The sequence below is a fragment of the Thermobia domestica genome, chromosome 17 (assembly GCF_964235325.1).
Source record: "Thermobia domestica chromosome 17, izTheDome1.hap1.1, whole genome shotgun sequence".
NCBI lineage: Eukaryota > Metazoa > Arthropoda > Insecta > Zygentoma > Lepismatidae > Thermobia > Thermobia domestica.
Window position 1 is genome coordinate 164110599 of NC_137470.1, and position 23864 is coordinate 164134462.

Here is a 23864-nt window from a genome sequence, read left to right on the forward strand (position 1 = left end):
AACATAATTGTCCCAGGCCGCTTCCTTCTTTCCCCAATCCTTTCTTGTTTCCCTTTCATCGGATAGTATGCTCGCCGAGTGACGTCATCCCTCATGTACTTGACGGGCTAAGCTCAGAAATCTAATTCCTAATTCCCAATCCACGTTTCACTCGAAAAAGTGAGTAGGTAATCAAAATTCAACTTTTTTCAAGCCACAGTTCACAGCATGATTACGATTGTTGTTTCCTAACCCAGGATGATGCAATCTTCTTGAAGGATTGCGCACTTTATATGGAGGAAAGTAACCCGAATTTTCCTCTTAATCTGTTTATATGAATTTTCAAAAACAGGTTTACATTAGGGTAACAATTTAACAATATCACACGGTGAATTAATACTTTTCAGCAAATCACCACCAAATATCACTATTCTTCTGTTTACTTTAGTTTTTTTAATTTTAATTTTACCAGCGTTTGAAACTAATCTTTTATATTTCCTTTCTTAGTCACGTTTAGTATTCACTCATAATTACTCACGCACTCACAAAATTTCGTAGTTATTGTTTTCCTCTGCACACGCCAGGCGACAGCACCAGTCCAAATTACGGACTGTCATTTGTTCAGTACCAGATCTGGAGACAACTGTGAAGAAATCACCAAAAATAGTTGTAAATTTTACTGTATTGGTAGAGGTTGAAAAATTAGAGTATTATATAAGCGGTCGTAAGGAATGAAAGGTTTCTTCAGTTATTGGAAAATCTTTCAAGAATTCTGGTCTACTATGTTTATAACTGTATGAAGTTTGATGCGATTCGTAACCACTTGTCATAAATCACGCTGTATAATTTTTACAACGTACTGAAATTGTCAATAAAGTTTAAAATTAAATGTTGCACGTCACCATTTTAAATAAGGATGCTCACTGGGAGTCAGTCTTGAAAACACCATTCGCACAATTAATTCTAAAAATTTCCAAGTTGACTAAAATATACTTTCGCCAGATGCTTCATCAAATGAATTGTAATGTCCTCCAAAATTATAAGTCTATTTGCGGGTATACAAACGGATATGCGGCTCGTTGCGAAAACTATAGGGGCTATTTCTAAAAGCTAATATAAAGAACGCAAATTTATATAATAATACTTTAGCCGTTTCGTTTACTATTTCTTTACATTTTCTGCTATTCAGTATGCACTAACTCACCTTATTATTTTAACACTATTAAAGGCATTATGCCATTGCTATTATTCAAACCACTAAATATAATATAGTTCGAGGTTATCAATAAAAGACGTAACTAAATGACAAAATATTCATTTGATATTAATTTGTTCTTTTATATGTGGACAAATCATTTTATACTAAGTAATGATTCTAAAAGCCCAATTGATATATATCATGTGTCTGTGTAATGATTACTGCATAACCATTATAATTTCCGAACGTCAAAGCAGAAATTTAAATTCATAAATTAGCAAGCAGTTTTCACTTATTATTATTATTATTAAGTATTCTGCCTTTTAGCAGGTTCTGGAACTAACATGGGCAAATCTAAGTTTTCGTTTTCTAACATGTTGGAAAATAAAGACACACAGTAATGGCAAGACAACACCAAATAAATGAATCAACATTAATGCATACGAAACAACCCAATGCACACTTCATGTAAAATTACATATGGGCACAAGCCTCTTTAAAACTAAATATTAATACGGTTTCTGTTCCCAAGGGTACGATCTGTTACAGTATTTGGTCGGTTTACGACAGTGTCATTTCCCGATCCCATTTACCGCAGTTTCAGAACATTATTGGTTGCAGAGTTTTGTCTACCTATCCCATTTCCTTAGACAACCATTTTTATAGTCTCACTTAAGTACGGAAAGATACCAGTTTCAACCTAGCACTAAATAATAATCTTTACAGACTTCCCCAGTTTTCATCCGCCTGCACCCACCAAATATTACCAACGTAGACCACTGTAATGTCCCATACCTATGCTACATAGTCTGTGGAAGCCGTGCTAATACGACCTGCTCTGCCAGAGGGCATAGTTGTCTGTGCGGACGCTGGGCGTTGTACAATAAGCCTTCAGTGCTTGCGTCAGTGTGCAGGGTGTGGCTCTCTGATCCACCAGAGGCATATACTCATAAGCCGTCTGTCTTCGCGGCCTGTGGTATGGTACGTACGCTGGGATTCAGCGTCTCCAGTAAATGCCATTGAGTCCACATGTGCTTCTCTGTGGCAGAATTTGTCCAATACGGGCACCAATGTCAAGGAAAAATAAATCACACTCGGATACGCCACTCTTTGTCCTCCATCAGGGGCAGAAACCCGTTGGAAAGACTGAAGCATAATATGACGAGCCATCTTTCGACACTATGCACACACTTGTGTCACACCAATCTTCGCCTACCACTGAATTGTGGCTCCCTGGCCGGCCTCAGCTGCTGCCACTTAATGGCTCACACTGCGACTGTTACGCTTTGCAACAGTGTCGTTGTAATCAATTGTTTACCCTTTCATATTATACACATCAGCAAATTTGAGTTTCCTATATATATATCCTTTTTGAAGTCGACCAGTGTATAATGTTTTTCCCCTTATTTTCCCTTCAGAGAACAATATTCAAAATTGCGATACAGGAATGGAAAAAGAAATAGTCGCTTATCTGATCACTCTTAATGGATATGAACATCAAACAAATGGCATATTTCCTGTACCCTGGTCTCACCAGCTTAAAATTTATGTCCCACTGGCCTCGGACTCAACATTTCAATATGAAATCTTTCGTTTTAACTGACGAGTCTATGCTGCATGACGTCGTAGTTTCCTTCTTGCCTGCTCAGTGAGAGGGGAAGAAACTGGCAAGACACCTGATGTTAATAAAATTACAGTGGTGACAGGCAAACTAGAACATCGATACCATAATGGATGGGTCTGCAGGCACACTACTCGTGAATCAACGAATACGCATACACTGTCGCCACTTGTTCTCCTACGTCATCCCCCCGCTCATTTTCTCATTGTGTTCCTCTCCGATTTTTTTCAGATAGTAAACGAGAACTTCTGTTATATATCAATCAGGTGGAAATGACTGATGTAAACACTCTTATGCAGTCGTTTTCAACTGGTCCATATGCCAACATAGGATCTCTCTTTTACAATCTGAGAAAAGCAGAAACACATTGAGCAAAGGAAGGGAGGAGATGTAAGAGAGCAAGTGTTGACAGTACACGGTGGACGCACGAGTAGTATGCTTGCGAAACCATAGACTACGCCAGTGGTTCTCAAACCTTCCGGTAACGCAGACCCCCTGTTCATTCCAAAAATGATCTGCGGACCCCCTTGCAATGCTATCTGAAATTTCACGTTGTATTAAAAAAAAATACATTAATTAGAATTAGCACTGACAAGAATATCAAGAAAAATAATGCAAAAAGTAATTTATTTTAAAGATACATTATTGTTTCCTAGTGAACGAAATTTCAATTGAAAATACAGTAACTTTCAAGACTGCAAAACCGTTTTTTTTTTTTTTTTTTTTTTTTTTTTTTTTTTTTTTTTTTTTTTTTTTTAAGGAAATCTACTTGATAAACAATGTTCTCAAATGTGCGGTCACTAATGTGAGGTGTTTTTCCATAATTGCATTGAAATCTAGAATAAGTTTTGTCACCATCAATCTTAGGTCCGATTCCATATTAAGACAATTTCGCTTGAAGGTTTTAATGCTGCGAAGATCAGAAAACGTCTGCTCACATAAGTAAATGGTAGAGAAAGGAATCAAATGTTGCAAGGCCATTTTAGACAACTCTTCATACTCACAGCGCACACGCAAGCAAAAGCTCATTTCAAAGTTCATTTTCTTTGAACATATTTTGGAAGGGGCTTCTCGTCGTTTTTCAGAAATCCCAGAATTGAGGGGGGAGAGGCTTGATGTTTATAAGCATAGGAGTGAAAACATTTACTTCCTTTTTTTTAAAAAAAAATCTGGAATTGATGGGAGCTTTCCTCCACTTGAAGATGGATTTCTGAGGCATTCGCGCATTATTTTCAGTCGGTATATAGTAGTGTACCCGCTAAATACGACACAGATTATCTAATAACAAATAATTCGGAATGTAGTATATTAGACACCTTTCATATAAAGGAAATAGAATTAGAAGAAATTGAGCAGGCTATTAAAGCGCTGAAACCTAAAACATCTTGTAGTATAGATGACATTCCACCGTATGTGGTGAAGGGCTGTTTAGATATATTCAAGCATCCACTCCACATTATCTTTAATATGTCCATTAAAACCAATATATTTCCGAATAAATGGAAAGAAGGTCTCATTTGCCCTATTCCTAAATCTGGAAACAGGAATGAGATAGAGAACTTCAGACCCGTAGCCATCCTATCTCCCTTTGCAAAAGTTCTTGAAACCATATTATACAACAGAATTTTAAACCATGTTAAGCCTGTCATATCTGAACATCAACACGGATTTTTAAGGAATAAATCCACAACAACCAATCTAGCAATAATAACGGATTACATAGCAAGAGAGTTAGACAAAGGTGGTCAAGTGGACGTCATTTATACGGATTTCAGTAAGGCTTTCGACAGAGTTGACCATGACGTGCTACTACAGAAATTGGTATCTTTCAATTTTTCTAAACGAGCAATAGAGTACTTCGCTTCCTACTTGTGCGATCGAGAGCAAGCTGTCTCTTACAAGGGATACATTACCATGAAATTTACCACATTATCAGGTGTTCCTCAAGGATCCCATTTAGGCCCGCTATTATTTCTTCTTGTAATTAATGATATCTCAACCTATGTTAAAAACTCTCACTTTCTGTTGTTTGCCGATGATCTCAAATTATATTCTAAAATAAGCACAATAGATGACTGCACACAACTCGAGCAGGATTTACAGGGTGTTGAGCAATGGTGTGCCAAAAACAAACTTTCATTGAATATCTCTAAATGCAAGTCTTTATCGTTCTCAAGGAAAGAAAATCCCATCAATCATCTGTATATAATTAATGGCATATCTCTGTGTAAACCAAATTCAGTTAAAGATTTAGGAGTAATTTTTGATTCAAAATTGACCTTCTCTCATCACATTGATGCAATCTCTAACGCTGCATTCAGAAACCTCGGTTTTATCTATAGAATGGGTAAAGAGTTTAGAAACGAGTCAACATTCATTAAACTTTATAATTTGTACGTAAGGTCCCGATTAGAATATGCGTGCGTTATTTGGACACCGAATGTAAATAAATACTTACAAGCGATAGAAAACATACAATTTAAATTTCTAAAAATGCTTACGTACAAGAAAACAGCTTTCTATCCCAAACAGATTCCCTACGTGGACTTAGTAAGGAGTTTGAATTTCCTAACGTTGACGAATCGACGAAAGATGTTTGATTTACAATTTTTATATAAAGTATTAAATAATAAAATTGACTGTCCAGAGCTACTCACGAAAATATATCTGAGCGTTCCAACAGGCAGAACAAGACCAGGGAATACTGGTATATTTTTCTGTGAAAGGGCACGAACAAATATTCTCAATAAATCTCCGCTGTGGAGAATGTGTGACTCCTACAATGAATTAAGTCATAAAACTGATGTATTAGATATATTCAGTATGTCAGAATATGTATTTAGAAACAGGATTATTACCGAGTACCTGACACTCGAAGTGCATTGATTAATTGTACGGGTAAAAGTATATATGTATATGTATGTATTATACGACACTATAATTAGGCATTAAGCCTGTTGTGTTGTTTTCTAAATAAATAAATAAATAAATAAATAAATAAATGAAATCCATGAAATTCCAAGGCGTCATGCAATTAATACACAATTGCTTTTGAAAAAGTGTCCTAACAAAGAAGGAATTTCTCTCACTGGAAGTAGTCCTACATAACGACTGACTGTCTTCAGGGCAGAAATTTAGTAAAATAGGAAAACATTTAAATTTACAAACGTAGGTATAATTTCTGATTGTTTCTCTTTAGTAATTAAAAAACTACTTCTTGCATAACAGCAGAGAGTTCCATTTTATTACAACACATTTCAAATTTTAGGCGTAGCGGACCCCCTGGCCACGTCTCGCGGACCCAACTTTGAGAGCCACTGGACTACGCTATCGATGTTCTGGTTTCCCAGTCACCATTGTCTTTTATCAACATCGGATTATCTGTGAGCTCTTTTCCCTCTGACTGTGGAGGCGAAAAGCAAACTGTGACGTCGCAGAGCATGCACTTAAACGACTGATTTATACTGAAATATGTATAAAGTGGACACAAAGTCGATTTCTCCAAAACAATTATTTCTTCATGTATTGGAGAAAGCGAAAGCGACTTGTGTCCACCCTGTATTATGCTAAAAACAGACACTTGAAATATAAAGGCGGAATATACCATATAGTGTATATAATCCCTATAATACTCTGTATAATCAGAACTTCGTCATAAGAAATGACTTTTGAATGCTTTAAGAAACAGAGTGATTGTAGTATACAATGTTAATTTCAGGAAGGGATTTGCCATTTTTCCCCTATCTCTATGAAACGATACAAATTAAGAAATTTTGTTTTTCTAAACTTCATTCCATTATTTCGCAAGTACTCTTCATTTTGTTCTGAAATGTAGACAGTTTTAGTATATTTTCTGTTGTGTTATATATGAGGATTAATCTTTTGTATCAACAGTAACAATATGTATACATATTTTTCTTAATCAGAATGCCGCCCAAGAAGAACCATAGACAGAAGACAAGGAGGAGGAGGAACAACTTATTCCAACTCCACACGTATGTGTCAGCGTTATGTGCATATATATGTCCTGGTCAGTCGCTTGACAGCAGTTCTAAACAAGTGTTATCAGACTTCCTTTGGCATATGTATGAACGATTACTGGAAGAAGGTGTGCGCTTGATGCGTCACAGACGTGGTAAAACTTTAACAGAACTGGACATCGATGCTGGCGTTCGGTTACTTTTCGGCCGAAGGCTCGCTGAAGGTGCACAAAGAGCAGCGATTATGGCCCTGATTAACTATTTTCGTACATGAATTTCCTCTTTGATTTCAAGTATTAAATATGGTATTTAAAAAAAAAAAAAAAACATGTACTGGTCTCGTGCTTAGTTGGAAGTGTTGTTTAGTTTCGTTAAGACTTGTTATATATAGGTTTTTGTGTTACGGCAAATTAAAACTATTTTTCTGATGCCATGAAGTGAAAACTATAAGTGCTTCATTGCTTATTTATTGTATTTTTAATTTTCAAAATTATTTATTAATTGTTGTGTAGCTTTATTATATTATTTCTTAATACGTATTTTAAGAACATAATTTTGATTTCCTGTTATTCAGTGTACAGTATATATATTTTATATAGGTATTCAAATTAAAATAAAGTAGTGAATCTAGTCTAATTTCGTTCACAATTTAATATATATAGGGTCAGTGAGGGTAATTATGAGACACTGCCTATGAAAGTTTTTTTTTTTTTTTTATTATCTCATTTTGCTTATATGGAGGATGATTATGAGACGGATGCTAGATTAATGTATTTGAAAAATAACTGGAAGCGGTCTCTGTTTCCTAGTATGTTAAGTTTAAAAAAAAAAAAACTGTTCTGTAGTTTAGGCAGTCCCATAATTTTGTTTCTTCACTTTGTCACTTTCAAAATTTTAGACCTACATTATTTTGTTGAAATAGGCTGCATGTCAATATAGTAAACCATAAACAAATAGAAATAGCCTGAGTTGTTTTTTAAAGAACAGCCTAGAACTTGGTCTAAATTTGTTTCATAAGCCTGCTTTATAACCTGAAACTATCTAATATAGGCTATTAGATTATAGGCCTATTATAGTCAACTCACAAAAATGTTAGAACAACATCAGTAGCTATTTCCACTTTCTTAGTTATTTTCTTGTAACTCAGACATGTATTTGTATATCTTTATGTAATAAATACAAAATAACCAACACTTCTTTGTCACAATTGGATTTCTTTCATACTTCAATATCACATACAGAAAACTGGGGACAACAAGTGTCTAATAATTATCTTTTTGGAGGGAAATTATGAGACAGCACAAATTTGACATTTACTCATCATTTTATCCTAAGGTCATTAGTAGAAAAATTAGTTATAAAATTTAATTGTTGCATTGTTATAATTTTATGTTTCAATATTTACCCAAGTGTTGAAATTGTATATAAATTACGGATGGCAACATGTGAAAGAAGTCTACTTTGGGTAGAGTATTCATTCTTAAAAAAATCTGAAAATTAACCAAAAAAAAAACATGTATTTCGATAATAATAAATTTTATAATAAAATAACTTATGACAGGGAATTTCTTGGCAGCAAATTCTTACTCGATTGACACCATAAACTGTTGCTAGGTTAACTGCTTTCAAAACTAATGTAAGTTGAGTAACGTGGAAAAGTTGTGAAATCTGTCTCATAATAATTACCCTCACTGACCCTAAAGTGATTTTCTTGACCAAGTGCTCCTAAAGTACTGATGTGGAAGGTAGGCAGCTGTACAATATGTAGGGATGTAGTAATATAAACTAAATATATTGACATTACCACTCAAGGGATTGCTTTCCTCGTCTGCTTCGTGGTTAACATGTATTAATACACCAAGACTGATCAGAACACGAAATGTATTAATAACATTTGTGTAACTATTTCGACGATATTACATTGTCTTCATCGGATAAGTTATAGAAGATGAATCCAAGAGCAAGAACTAAATCATAAACAGAAATTGAAAGCTCACGGTTACTCTTCTCACAGCCGATCTAGTTCTCTTCCCATTTTACAGCCACTGGTACAGGACTAATGATCATGAAGAATGATGTAATGAAAATGTGGGGTGGACGGGAGAATCCCAAGAGAACTCACGGAAACAGCGTTTTTCACCACGAATTCACACGGTTTGGGATCAAACCAGGGACCCTCTTACCAGAGGAGAGCGCTCTACTACTGAGGCAGCGTGTCCAGTAGTAATACGAACGACTAGAGTATTGAAAAGAAGAAGAATACTAATATTATCAAGGCCAAGACTATGGAAATGAACAAGCTAAAATGTAAGTAGGTTGGTTTCAGTTGGTAGAATGGTAATTGTTGTAAATGAGTAAGGATAGAGAGTCAGAAGTCATTTTACGGAATATGGGAATGGAAGCGTGATATACGAGGGAAAGTCAAAAGTAAAGGGACTTGCAATTTCTCGCACTAGGGTTTTGTAATGTTGCTAGTATTCAGCGCTGAATTAGTGTCGTCTGCAACACTTCTATGCAACGTGTCACTCTTATTCCCGCGTTAGTCGTTAGAGTGTAGCAGGCCGTTAAACATGGAAGCTCCATTGTCAATCTGCACCAAGGAGGAAACGAGGGCAGTGATTTGCTTTTTGTTTGTGGAAGGTGTTAAACCTGTGGAAATTATTCGTCGAATGCAAGCGGAATATGGTGACAGCTGTTTATCGCGCACCATGAAGCACAAAGGTTGCACATCTCTCGTAAACATTTGGCCCGTTATCGTCGCGAGGGAGATGGATGTTTACAGTAAATCGTTACTGTAGATGAAACTTGGATACATAATCGCGAACCGGAAAGTAAGGCTGCGAGCTTGGTTTGTAAACACCCATCATCACCAGAAGTTAAGAAATTTAAACGTCTATCATCAGCTAGTCATCGATGCGGTGCAAAATTGGTTACAGGTGCAACGGATTTTTTTTTTTTTTTTTTTTTTTTTTTTTTTTTTTTTGTGATAGAATCAAAAACTTGTGAAACGTTGGGAAAAGTGCGTTGAAGCGCAGGGAGATTATGTACAGAAATAATGTATGTTTCAGTTTTCTATTAGAGTAAATTGTCAACAATTTGACGAAGGGTCGTATCTCAAAATCTCACTTTTTGAGACAAAGAAAAAAATATAATTCTACACAGGAGGAAAAAGTTAAATATGCAATAATTGATCAATAATTCCACATAAATATTATCTGGAATATATTATGAGTTATTACATGTGCAACTGCTTTCCTGTCTACGTAATTATTATTTCTTTCTTTATGTTTGAAAAAGTGACATTTTGAGATATGACCCTTCGTCAAATTGTTGACGAAATGTACCTTTTCTCGGAAGTCCCTTTACTTTTTGACTTCTCCTTTTAACAATGTACTTATTTATTAAGAGCACTAGGTCTGTGCTGTTGTGCCAATAAAAGTGGGTGAACCTTACGTGAGTGATTCGCACATTTTTTCACTGACAACACATTTTGCTGAACGACCACAACCAGTGCCGCATCTATAAACCGCAACAACCCGCAGTGCGGGAAGAGGCCCTAAGGGGCCCAAGGGCTTTTACAGGTCACCCTGCACTTTGCTTGTAAATACTAATTTTTAAAACACTTTAAAAAGAATGATATTTTCACAATAGTTTAATTACCTAGGTACTTGAACCAAGTAATGAGCTACTAGGACTAACAACGACGCACAAGATGTGAGAGCCAACCTTTCTAATACTATCTATCAACTCAACCTCTGTCTTCCACGCTCTCTTCTTCTTGTTGTTAGCGAAATCGGCATTAATTTTATTTTTACACTTTCTATCCTTCTTCTTTAGAGTGTTTGATCTTTTGATATCGGAGGATGTGGTGCAGCATAATAGTGAAGTGAAAATATATCAAGCTACGTTTGCAATGCTGACATTCGGCTTGTCTTGCAAACACTTGTTATTTTAATAACCTCAAATTTACTCAATAATAATCTCATTATGAGTGATGTGAGACTCAGCTTTCATTCTAGGCACTGAAATATCGATGGGTTCTAATTGTAAGACAGTTCTCTCTGAAAATCCATCTGCGAGTACTGAAGTATTTCATCCTGAACTTAAGACCGAGAATTTACGCGAAGTTACAACTGACACTGTCCCTAAAGTATTCTTGAAAAATTCTAGTTTCGACTAATCTAGCGTTGAAGATGTCCACATAGCACACAAAAAAGACTCAAATCTTGAATCTGTGATTGAAAATGCTCCTACCACATCCACAAAAAATTCAAATTCTGCAGAAGATTTTATCGCCAATTTGCTGAAGCAAGAGAATCCAACTGATAGAGGTCATTATGAAAATGTTAATTTACCTGACAATATTAAGCATTTTATTGTCAAGTCTGGATTCTGTCAGGCAAATGGTCTATTCCCGAAAACTGAAAAGAATAGAGGATTTTCCTCTGCGTATTACAAAACAATTACAAAAGTGGGTCAGTCATTGTAGGTAAAATGGCTGAATTATTTAAAAAAAAAAAAAAAAAAAAAAAAAAAAAAAAAAAAAACTGGATTATGCATATTGAGTGCTGTGTTGGTTCTTCTCTGGTGGTGAAAGTAAAAGTGGATGGGCAACAGGGATCAGGGACTGGCAAGGATTGTAAAATAATAATAAATAAAGCAGAACAGCAAATCTTAAAATCACATTTGACCATGTTTGGTTTTTGATAATTAGAAAGTGGATGAAAACAGAAAATGGAGAGTGAAAGGAAATTTGAAGCAAGGTTTTGGGCCCAGGTTCTGGAGAGAATTTTCGATATTACACTCATATTAGCATTTAGAGGCAGTAAATACCATGATAAAAGCTACGATGGATTTTTTTTTTTTTTTTTTTTTTGCCCTCGTACAGTTGTTGTGTAGCTAAGTATGATCCTACAATGGCACGGGTAATCAGTCTACCCAAAGACCAGATTAAGTATCTCACCCATAATATTCAAAATCAAATCACCCATTGCTTGTCTACAAACTTAAAAGCTAACTTGTTGAAGGAAATTGAAAGGAATTCTAAGTACTTCCTCCAAATAGAACACTAGGAATCTTTCATTAAAATGTAATATTAAAAAAATATTGAATATAGAGGGGGAACTTTCAATTTTTTGCGGGGGGGGGGGGGCGAAAGTTCTAGATCCGGTACTGACCACAACATATTGGCCCACTTAGGTTAGGTGCTGCACTATTACACAGGGTGGGCTATATCTTGATACGCCCTTGTAACTTTGAACCTAATGTACAAAAAACACTGAAATTTCGTACCATGGAAATATCAACAGTGGGACATGATTTGACATACTCTGAGGAATCACTGAGTTAAAAATATTGTCAAAGCAACAAATATATATTCGAAAGCACTGCGTCATATTATTACCCATTTCACATTTATATGTTAAAACTTACAATACAACATTTGATTCTCAGTGTTGCAAACTAAGAGCGACACAGTATCACAAACATCCATATTTTGGTCTCCTCTATAGTAATAATAACGCGTGTGAGATATATAGGATATTGCACATCCGAAATTCTTCAGTGTCTAATACTATGGCCATGATACCACGGATTTCCAATTAAAAGGAACAAAGATACAATGGATTGAAAATTTGATTTTTTTTTCAAAAGTATTTATTTCGAAAAACTGCTGAGGTAAGTATATCATCCAGCTGCAGGGATAGTTTTAAATAAATGTGAAGAACCCTAAAAAATTTGGTTATTTTTCGATGTTTGTGATCCTGCAGTGTCCTCAGTTTGCAACAGTGCATAATAATGTAATACTGCCAGTTTGTTTTTACATGTGGATTTGAAGTACTATGTAATGACCTGACGTAGTTTTATTTTTAAAATTACAAATTTATGTTGGGTTGGCAACACTGTTGATCTGGTTGTACTGCATTGTATGTCGAACAATGCATCTCTCTCAGCATTTGCATGGAACGAAATTTCAGCTTTTTTTTTTTTTTTTTTTTTTTTTGTCTATTAGTTTAAAGTTACACAGGGTATCAAGATACCTTATATACAGAGTGTCCCAGAGAACATGTTATATAGCTTGTGGGTAGCTTCGTTAGACCAAACTAATTAAGTTTCTGAATATTATTTACGCGACTGCGGCGTCGTTTTCGAGATACAAGGTTGCCTATTGCGACGTACTATTGACCTTCAAAAATGGTAAATACAATTCAAAAATGAGGCACAATAGTAATAATACATGTTGCAGCAAAGTGTTGTGTATACAATAAGTGCAACGAATACATGAAACTTCAATGACACGGAAGTGACAGTGTTGCAAACCATGTGTAACATTATATTGTAAAAAACATCACACTGTCAGGTTGCATGTTTAGTGTCTGGGTATCGCTGAACAAAATACGGGAAGACAATAATCCTATCTTGCTAATACCAAGAATAAAGGCAACATCATGGCTTTATGAGTTTCGAATTGTTAAAATAAAATTCAAATGAAATCTAAGTTTCACGTCCCACGATTATGCCGGCTAGGCTAAAGGAAACTTTAATGATGAGAAACGAAGGCAATGGTGAAATGAATTAAGTGGTAGAAAACGGGAGAACCCCAAGAAGACGCACACGGTGTTTGTCCACCACAAAGTTCACTTGGCGAGAACTGAGATCGAACCAGGGACTCCATGCACCAGAGGTGAACGCTCTACCACTGAGCCACCGCGGACCGGTAACATAAAATGCGTCGTATACTGTGTATACTCATGGGCGATATATCTGTTGGGAAAAGCTGCCTGAGATAAACAAATTTACATTTGAAAAACAAGGTTATTCAATGTTGGAATTAACGAGACAAAAGGTTACTTGGAGTAAAAGTCAGTTGATTCGATACGAATCAACGTGTTTCAATGCGGATTGTTCTAGCTTTGGAAATAAGTTTGACTAAAATAAAAGTACAACCTGACTGAAGCAAGCACTTTCCTATTACAAATCTGCATTACAGTTTCGGAAATGCATAATTACCTTCATCAACATGTCATAATTTAATATATTACTACTAGTAAATGTTTGCTTCGTTCAGATTTTATTTTTATTTAGGTGATTCAATAGATATATATAACTTTTTACAAGCAAATAACATATTTAAAAAAGTGGTATCTTAACAAAAATCACATACATATTCAGATAAATAAAAATCTCAACAAAGTGTTACCGCTGAATAATGTTAAACTATGTTAATACTTCAGTGTTCTAACACCAAATTCATCAAACTCATGTTCGATGAAGGCGTTGTTATAATACGGAAATTTCAGCACAATTTGATAGTACATTCATTCAATTTTAGTGCTTTGTTCGAAGTTTAGTTTATCTGAATAACAATTTTCACCACGGATCAAATATTAATTTACAGGTTATGTACATATGAACATAATGATATACAACTTTCAGTGCAAGCAAACACTTTTTTATGTTTTGCAGCGTTAAATGTAATTTAAGTATCAAACCAGGGAAATTGGGACAAACGTACTCATTTGCAATCAGGGATGCACAAAATCTTGACTTTTCCATGAGTTTATGTGATTTCACAGGTTTATATACAGGGTGTTTCAAAAGTCCCCATGACATAGAATAACTTATTACCAGAGTTACAACAAAATGTAAGAGAGGAAATCGTCTCCAAAATATGATGTTTTCGATCTAAAGTGAAAGAATTCTTTTAAATTGGATGACTCCTTTGGACTGTACACTCTTTTTGCGCCCAATATTAAATGAAAATGCAACGTTGCCATTTACCTGGACCCACAACATAAAGTGAATGAGGGTATGTTTGAAATGGGGGCTGGTCGTCGACATGTTAGCGTAAAAGACAGTAACTTCATTCACTTATCTTGTAGGTCCAGGGTCCAAGTAAATAGCAACGTTGCATTTTCATTTAACATTGTGCGCATAAAGAGTAGACAGCCCAAACGGCTCATCCAACTTTAAAAAATCCTTCACTTTAGATTGAAAACATCATATTTAGAGACGGTTTCTCCTCTTACATTTTGTTGTAACTCTGATAATAACAAAGTTACCCGATGTCAGGGGACTTTTGATACACCCTGTATATATGTTTTATCTTCATATTGAATATGGACTGCCCCGAAATTAATTCTTGCGTACGTGCCTGTTTGCAAGTAATGAGTTTTCCAGTAATGGCTCCGATTACTTTATGAATAACGAAGCAGAACCATTGGCAGTTTATAAATGACAACGAAAGTTATCAATTAAACTCCTGATTTTTTCCGCTCAAGGCAGGTACACTCATGTCCAAAATTATTGTCGCATGTCTATAAAAACGTTGTAGGAATATAATTTGATAACGAATTCGCCCGGTATTTCTTATAATGTTAGTATGTGTATTATCGGCAAAGACACGTATGTGGAAAATTTCAGGTCAAAAGAGCAGTAAATAAGAACAATAAAAGGAAAATAAAAATTTCTTGTCTATTTAGCAACATTGTTTTACTCATTATAATTTTCGTATTTATAATTCCTTTGCTATGAAATTTACTACAAATATACATTTCCCGATTATACATTTAATATCAGTATTAAAGGTATTCTGCAAAATTATTATCAAATTATATTCTTACAGGAAAACAGTTATAGATATGCGACAATCATTTTGGACATGAGTGTACATTATCATTGTTTCGTTGCATTGGAGATCTGCGTTCCCTTTCAGCAACGACTATATGAGACATGAGCCTAAAACTTAATGTGATACAGGTACCATATGAGCTCCAGTCAGGAATCGAACCAAAGGTATTTACATTAAACATTTAGATATGAGGTATCTCGTGCTTTCTCTCGTGTAAGGATGACTCAACAATATATACTCTGCATGAAACTAATTATGGTATGATGGAAACACTAATACAACAGATAAAAGCAGGACAGCAAAGAAAACAATAGTGGGTAAAAAAAAATACTATGACTAAGGTAAGTTTTGTTAACGGACCTCCAAAACATAATTAAGTGTGTGAAGAAACAGATTTTTTGAACTGGTCAATAACTAGGTATATTACACTCACCAAAAAATGCTGCATTACTCACAGAAAAGGTAGAGTAAGATTCGTCTTTATATGATTCCAGTAAAGATATAGGAGAATTCCTGAGAGTAATGTGGTAAAAATCAAAAAATGCCTTTCTGTTAGACAAAAGTTTCACCTTTACAGATATTATTTGACAGTTGGTAACTTACTGCTACACAGTTTACTTGTCTACTTTATAATAATGTTTTCTTCCACATGATCAACACATAAGTTGATATTCTAAAGGAAAGAAGACCGTCGTTCCTTAAGTGTAGCATACCATGGGGTTTAATATTTTGCTCTGACCACTAATACAATATATTCACACTGTATAGCATTTTATCATAAGTAAAAGTGTGAAACTGCAAATAAAATAGAGTTTTAAGAAAATCTTGTAACTCTTGGTGCCATTATTTTTTATGTAAACACTCCTATCCGAAAACCAAAATAAATAAATAAATAAATAAAATGTTAAAACTAGTCAGTGATATGGTAATGTTTTCTTCAGTAGACGCTATACAACGCATCAAATTAATGGGTAACAAATCAAAATACATGTGGTCCTGGAATGAACCGAAAGGGAAAAGAACGTTTGTCATTAAAGGGTATACGTGATGAGATACATAAAACTCCTCAAAGAAACACCACAGTTTAATTACTATACCATTTTCGGTATTATAACGATATCTTCATCAGCAAAACTAGGATTTTGATGACCTATAAAATAGTTAAAGAATTACCTAAAATTATGAGTTTATGATTAATTTATTTCTGGAAAATACTCTTAAAAAGGCATTGTATCCCAGCCATACGTTACATTTAAAAATTACAATTTTTCAACCGTTCAAAATCAGTAAGTTCTGGCAGAGCGAATTTTTTCAAATAAACAGCATTACTGAAATTGTGAATACACAAACGGAATTCTTCGAAACAACAATACATTTTAATAATGTAGTTATTGAACTATTGCAATATTTTTTTTTAATATGTAACCTTTAATGTCACTATTTCCCTTTTGGCTTTTTCCAGGAATACAAATATTTTCACTACAACCTAGTATTTTGCTACAGGTGCTTGCAGTTCATTTGGTGTTACAACAACAACATCAGTAAAGCTTGAATTTTGATTACCTATAGAATACTAAAATATGACCTAAAATTACGCGTTTATATCCTGATGTTTTCTAGAGATTGTTCTAAAAAAAAGTATTGTATCTGAACCAGATGTTACATTTAAAAATACTTTTATCCAACAGTTCAAGATCGGTAAGTTCTGGCAAGCAAAATATCTGGGATAAGCATCATTACTGAAATTGTGAATATTCAAACGGGATTCTTCAAATGAACTGCTAACATCTGTAGTATAACACGCAGGGTGTAGTAAAAATAAGTGTGTTCCCGAAATAATCAGAATGAGAAAAAGTGATATAAAAGGTTACACATTAAAAAAAAAATACAGTAGTTGAATAACTACATTATTAAAGGGTATCTAATATGAGTTTTATGATTATTTTACATGTCACCAATTTCCCAACCCAAGAGGTGTTAGTGGGAGCTGATCATAGACAAACGGCACCTGGAGTCACTATTCATCTTAGTGACTTCGAACATTATGGATTCGGAACTATTATCAGTCATTTCCGATCATTTTTACATGTTATCCCCTTCCCACTCGCCTTCTAGAGGCGTAAACGGTCTTAAGATACCTCCACACTCTCTTTCTCCAGGTTGTAAGTAATAAATTTACCGAGTTTGGTTGAAATTGCTGCAAGCGTTCCAGAGCTATGCTGGAACATACAAAGAAACAACACATGCATACATAAATACATTTTTTATAAAGATACTATAAATGAAATTATTGGAAAATACTCGAGTATGAGGATTATTTTTCTGTAGGAACAGATACCTCTGCAAGGCCAAGTGTAATGGAAAACCTACATAATATGTATGAGATCTTTGTAAGTGTATTGTTTGTGCTTTTCGAAAAAAAAAAAAAAATATTTAACTTTTTCAAGCCGAAATTTATCTGTAATCAAAAAGTACCTATATTACGTTTCATGTATGACTAAAACAGTGACTCTTGCATCTGGCAGTTTTCTATTTCTTGACTGCAATGATACAAAACCAAATTCAAACATGATCAAAAGTGGAAAACAGAATCATTGGGCAGTACATAGTGTTAAAACGAATTCCAAAAATAAGTGTGTCGTTTAGAACCACTGACGTAGAAAGAAAGTGATCGTTTCAATACAGTAATTCAAATATTGGCAAATAAATAAATAAATAAAAGTGTAAGGGAAATTTTCCGTAAATTTTATTGCATCTCAGTTCGATTAATATGGAAAATTCCAACAATGCAATCATATAAATTAAAATTTTATTCTTGACAATGCAACAATGTAATATTTTAATCTTGGTAACAAATTCATTTTTGTTTTCATCGTGATGGTGTTATGAATTCATTTGGTAAGTGGGAATAATTATTTTTTAAAACTTTTTGGAAACTACTTTAAAGTATGTAGCATTTATTATTACAGTAAAGTAGTACTTTTAATTATTTAATAAGTCAAAAGGCATTATGCTCATGTAATGTATATAGTCAAATAATGCACTGAAACCCACGTTACGTGTATCATGCACGTATATAGAATAATGTTTTATGCTTGTAATCAGGGTTGGCAAAAACCATGGTTTTTATTGAAAAAAAAAACAGGTTTTTTGGTTTAAACTCGTTTTTTTTTTTTTTGGGTTTAAACCAGGTTTTTTGGTTTAAATAATTTACTCTATGTATTTAAATTAGATATGGACAGAAATTTGTTTCTTTCGCCTTGGTGTTATTATGCAACAACAAGGTTATGCTGGAAGGGGTCACATAAGCTTAAAGCGGAATCCAAACCGCTTCTCGGCTTCATCCAAGAAAAATTGTCCATTTCGACATGAAACTGGGACTAATTGGTCACAAATGCGATTGCCGACTCACTCACGAAGGACTCCTGATAAAAATACGTTGTACTGATCTTTACATAGGCATAGTTGTTAATGTAATTGTCAAGAGTCATTTCAGAAGGACAAAAAGATAAACAGTTACACAAGTATAAACATTATACAATTATATATAAATCGGGAACTCCCGCCTTAGCCATTGGGAAAATCCTGTTATTACTTTAAATGTATTTGTATATAAAATTTTAAGGTCAACGTATCATAATCACTACGTTAAAACTGAGGTATTAAATTACAAATTTGGTATGTAGATATCATTCAATAAAATTAAAACAAAGTCAAATCCAAGCTGATGTTGGAAGCTGCGTAGGCAGTTGATAAATGTTGCCAATTTCTATCAATATATTTAAGCAACCTTGGTTTCTTTATAAAATAACAGGTATTCAGGCAAGTAGAAACATATAATTTGGTTTCGTTTCGTATGTTTAGGCTTAACGTGCTTATGAAATACCAAGGTTATCACGGAGAAGACTTTCGCTTAAAGGGACACCTCGAATTGCTACTTGGTGTGCACTTGAAAGATGAGTTGTTGTTCGACCGAGAATTGAACACGGGACCCCTTGATTAAAAGGTAAAAAGTACATAAACGTAATGTAGATGGTTTCATTCATGCGGAGACGTCACCATGAAGTTCACACGATTTAAAGCATTTTTCCTTCTTTTTTTGCTTGGTTTAAACCAGTTTTTTTTTTTTTTTTTGAAAGAACAGCTGGTTTAAACCAAGGTTTAAACCATGGCTTAAACCACCTTGGTTTAAACCAGCCAATCCTGCTTGTAATAATACCTTTTGTGTAAAGTGTAGGTCACGAATAAAAAAAAATCTACTACTTGGCTCTAGCCGAGGGAATAGTCTGTAGTTCTTTTTCAGACACGATCCCGTTTTGATTTACAATGAGACAAGGGGCGAATTGGCAATATTTGCAACAGAGTTGGCCCACCATCAACATTTTTTAACACAGTAATTTCACTTGCAGCATCAATTTCATCAGCGTAATTGAATGTACGCTGATGATCTCAAAATATACGCCAAGACAAAATGTGTGCATGATTGTCTTTGCTCACATGACCTGGAGAGTATTGGAAACTGGTGTTCAATCAATAAACTTGGAGTAAGCATAAACAAATGTAACGTATTATGGTTCAACAGGAACAAAAATACCCTTAAATGTGATTATAAGCTTAGTAATACTTCTGTAAGCAGACCTAATACAGTTAAAGATTTAGGTGTTATATTTGATCCGACATTAACGTTCGTTAAACACGTCGAAAATGTTGCTTACGATGGTTTTAAATTATTAACATTCATAATTAGAAGTAGTAAAGACTCATTAATATTGAAACACTCTTGAAAATGTATTCCTCATATATACGCTCCAAGTTGGAATATGCTGTTGTAATTTCGAACATCTAACAACAGAATTGTCAACAAATTGAAAACGATAAATCAAAATTTCTTAGGTATTTGATATACAAAGTAAATGGAATTTATCCCGCACTGGAAAAGCATAGTACACTGGTAGACAATTTTAATATTTAGTCATTAGAACATAGGCGTAATATTGCCGACCTGGTATTCCTCCAAAAAATAGTTCAAAATGAATTCGATCGCTCAAACTTTATATCTTCATTAAACTTCCATGTTTCTTCAGCTAGAACTAGAACTAATAATATAGGTCTCTTCTACTGCAAAAATTCTACGACCAACATACTGCTGAAGTCAAGGCAAACAAAGTTGTGAACAAACATAAGGAGGTAATCAATCTACTTCAATAACAGCCACACACAAGAAATAAAAGTTCTGTGCATCAGACCCCAGAATATGGTCGATTTATTTTGTTACATAGAATTCAAATTTCAAAACTCCAGGACGATTGCACGTGTCAATTCCTTTGTATGGGTGAAAAACTTGAGCGATTTCGGATAGCAAGGATACACGTAATACAGCTATGCAAAAAAAAAAAAAAAAAAAAGTTTGTATAGCGGACATCAGGGTATAGATTCGATGTATTTTCTTACACAGAATTCAAATTTCGAAACCCTAGGACGACTGACCATGTCAATTTTGTTTTATGGGTGAAAAATGTGTGTTTCCCCTATCCAAAATCTCTCAAATTTCTGACCCATCAAAAATTGACACAGCCAGTCGCCCTGGGATTTCGAAAGTTGGATTCTGTGGGACAAAATACATCAATTCCTATCTTTGGGTTCGCTGCACAGAGCTTTCTTTTTTTTTTTTTTTTTTTTTTTGTGTGTGTATTACGTCTATACTTCCTATCCAAAATCGCTCAAGTTTTTCATCTATAACAAAAAATTGACACAGTCCATCTTTATGGGGTTTCGAAATTTGGATTTGGGGTAGCAAAATACATCGAATCCATACTCTGAGGCCCGATACACAGAATTATTATTATTATTATTATTATTATTATTATTATTATTGTGTGTGTGTGTGTGTGTGTGGCTGTGTAATCAATGCCTTTGACAAGGATCACTGAATGTACTCAATCTCTTAGATATTGTGTGTTATTTTATCGCTCTTTCCAGTACGTCTCCTCTCATACTCTGAAACTCTCAACACATCTTACGGTGACAAATTAGAGAGTTTCTCACTCAGAAATTAGACACACTACTCTGAAAGCGACGACATTCGTCAGCATACGAAAACAGGCACGGACCACCACATTAAATTTTCTCACTCCAATTTCTTAAACTAAATCATGATATGCTACAGCATTTGTTTATGAATAATAACAAAATTATGTTTCCGAAAAAAACTCATTCGAAGTACATTCAGACCCAAAAGTAAACTACCGTTTGTAGACAATTTGATTGCAAATGATTATAATATATTAGGGTTATTTATGAAACATCTTATTCATGAAATATGAACGAAATCACCTGAATCATTTTTGAGAAAATAGTCTTTTAAAAGTCGACCCTATGATTGACCCCTTCTGAATTTTTTCGTGACGAAATGGAGTGTCCGAACAGTATCCATATGAAATACATTTATTGATATTTGTGTACAATGAAGTATAAGTCTTCAAAATAGGTCCTTTGAGTATCTATACACCGCTGACAGCGCTTTTTTCAACTTTCATAGGCCCCCTGAAACTCGGCAACCGGAACACTGTTGAGGCACCTCGTCGAAGCTGCTTGCACCGCGTAAATCGTGTCGAAATGCTGTCTTTTAAGGGCCGTCTTGATGCGGAGAAACAGAAAGAAGTCACACGGAACAAGGTCGGGACTGTAAGGTGGATGTGGCACCGTTGCCACGTTGTTTCTGGGCAACACTTTGGCGACAAGTAGCGACGTGTGACTGGGAGCATTGTTATGACGGAGTGTCCACTGGTCGGCGATCTGAGGTAACACTCGGTGAACGCGATCATTCAAATGACGGAACACTGCTGCATGAAATTTACCGGTGACGGTCTGTCCGGCAGGTACAAACTCTCTGTACACTACTCCTTTCGCGTCGAAAAATACAATGAGCATGGATTTGACGTGCGACTTGCTCATGCGAGATTTCTTCGGTTTTGGATACTCATTCCTGTGCCACTCTGCACTTTGTCGCTTTGTTTTTGGGTCATACTCGAAGATCAACGTCTCGTCACCAGTGATAAATTGACTAAACAATTTGGATCCTCATCCAATGTGTAACCATTTCTGCAGCGAGAGCCACACACCATGAATTCTGATTGTCAGTCTACACTCTGGGTATAAGTTTCGAGTGCATTTTTCTCATGTTCAACGTTTCCGTGATTATCTTGTGCACAAACGTTTTCGGCAAATTTACTGCGTCGGCATTCAAGTGCACACTGAGCCGACGGTCTGTGTTCAACTGTTTCCGCACTTTCGCCATATTGTCATCATTTTGGCTAGTTGAGGGACTCTAGCGCGTTCATCATCTTCAACCGCTTCACGGCCATCTTTGAACATTTTGTACCACGCAGACACCCCTGTACGTGACATTGCATGGTCCTGATAAGCCTCACGGATCACAGTACATGTTTCCGTAGCGGTTTTGTTCAGTTTGACACAAAACTTGATCGCATAACCCTGTTCCGCAAGTCGCTCCATTTCACTTTCCCGAGGCTTCGACGACGGAAGAGACACACTTGCTACAATCACGCTCTGCTCACTCCAGCGTCTCAGAACCTCTACTACTGCCGGAGGTTACCTCGCTTCCCTGTCATGCCCCTACCACTTCCCGCCGCCACGAGTGGTTTGCGCGCGCATTCCGACTTCAGAACAAACCAGTCCCAATACTTTCCGGACATAACCACTAAGGAATATGAACGAAATCACCTGAATCGTTTTTGAAAAAAAAAATCGTCCAGGAAAAGACACCCCCAAGAATACACTACCTCTCCTATTCTTTTTTTTTTTTTTTTTTTTTTTTTTTTTTTTTTTTTTTACAGAAAATTGTATCATATTATAGGATTTTTAGTGGAACGATGATTTACGAAATACGAGCATCATCATCAAAGTCGTTTTCTAGAAGATTTTCGAACTTCAGTAAAGTACCCTTATTTTTGAGGGTAGGAAGAATATTTTAAAAATGTCTCTAAGGACTCTTATAAAAACCTCAAGTTTTAAATTTAGACCCCACACGTTTGAACGGTATAACCTCGAGGCGAATGAACATCCTTACATTGAAACGAATGGACGGTCGAGTGAACAGAAGGACATAGCCACAAATCCGTTTTTCGGCATATAGGGGTTAAGAAACGTCTAAATTAGCTCAAACCTTGAATTCGATTTTTTTAAATCACTATATTTTCTTCTATCATCGCTCAAAAGTAATATAAATTAAGAGCGATGGATGTGAATATGGGTAACCACACTATTGATCAATGTTTGTATGAAGTAACTAATTTAACTCCACCCCTTCACTAAATCGAACTAGAATTCCTCAGAGTTCTTCCATAGCCCAATAAATATAATACGTGTGGCTGCTAGAACATTTTTTCGGAGTGTATTGACAGAACTTTATACAAGATATTACTTCGATTCCTA

General features: G+C 35.1%; 1 protein-coding gene across 5 annotated transcripts in view; it reads right to left on the bottom strand.

Annotated features, from left to right (window-relative positions):
* The window catches only part of LOC145674459 (uncharacterized), a 334728-nt gene that overhangs the window by 179737 nt on the left and 131127 nt on the right, over window positions 1-23864 (bottom strand). Inside the window, exon 2 of one of the 5 annotated variants that reach the window (XM_081744536.1) lies at window positions 526-622. The exons of the other annotated variants lie outside the window; for them this stretch is intronic. The gene's annotated coding sequence lies outside the window, so the exon portion shown is untranslated. The remainder of the gene's footprint in view (window positions 1-525; window positions 623-23864) is intronic. 5 annotated transcript variants of the gene reach the window in all.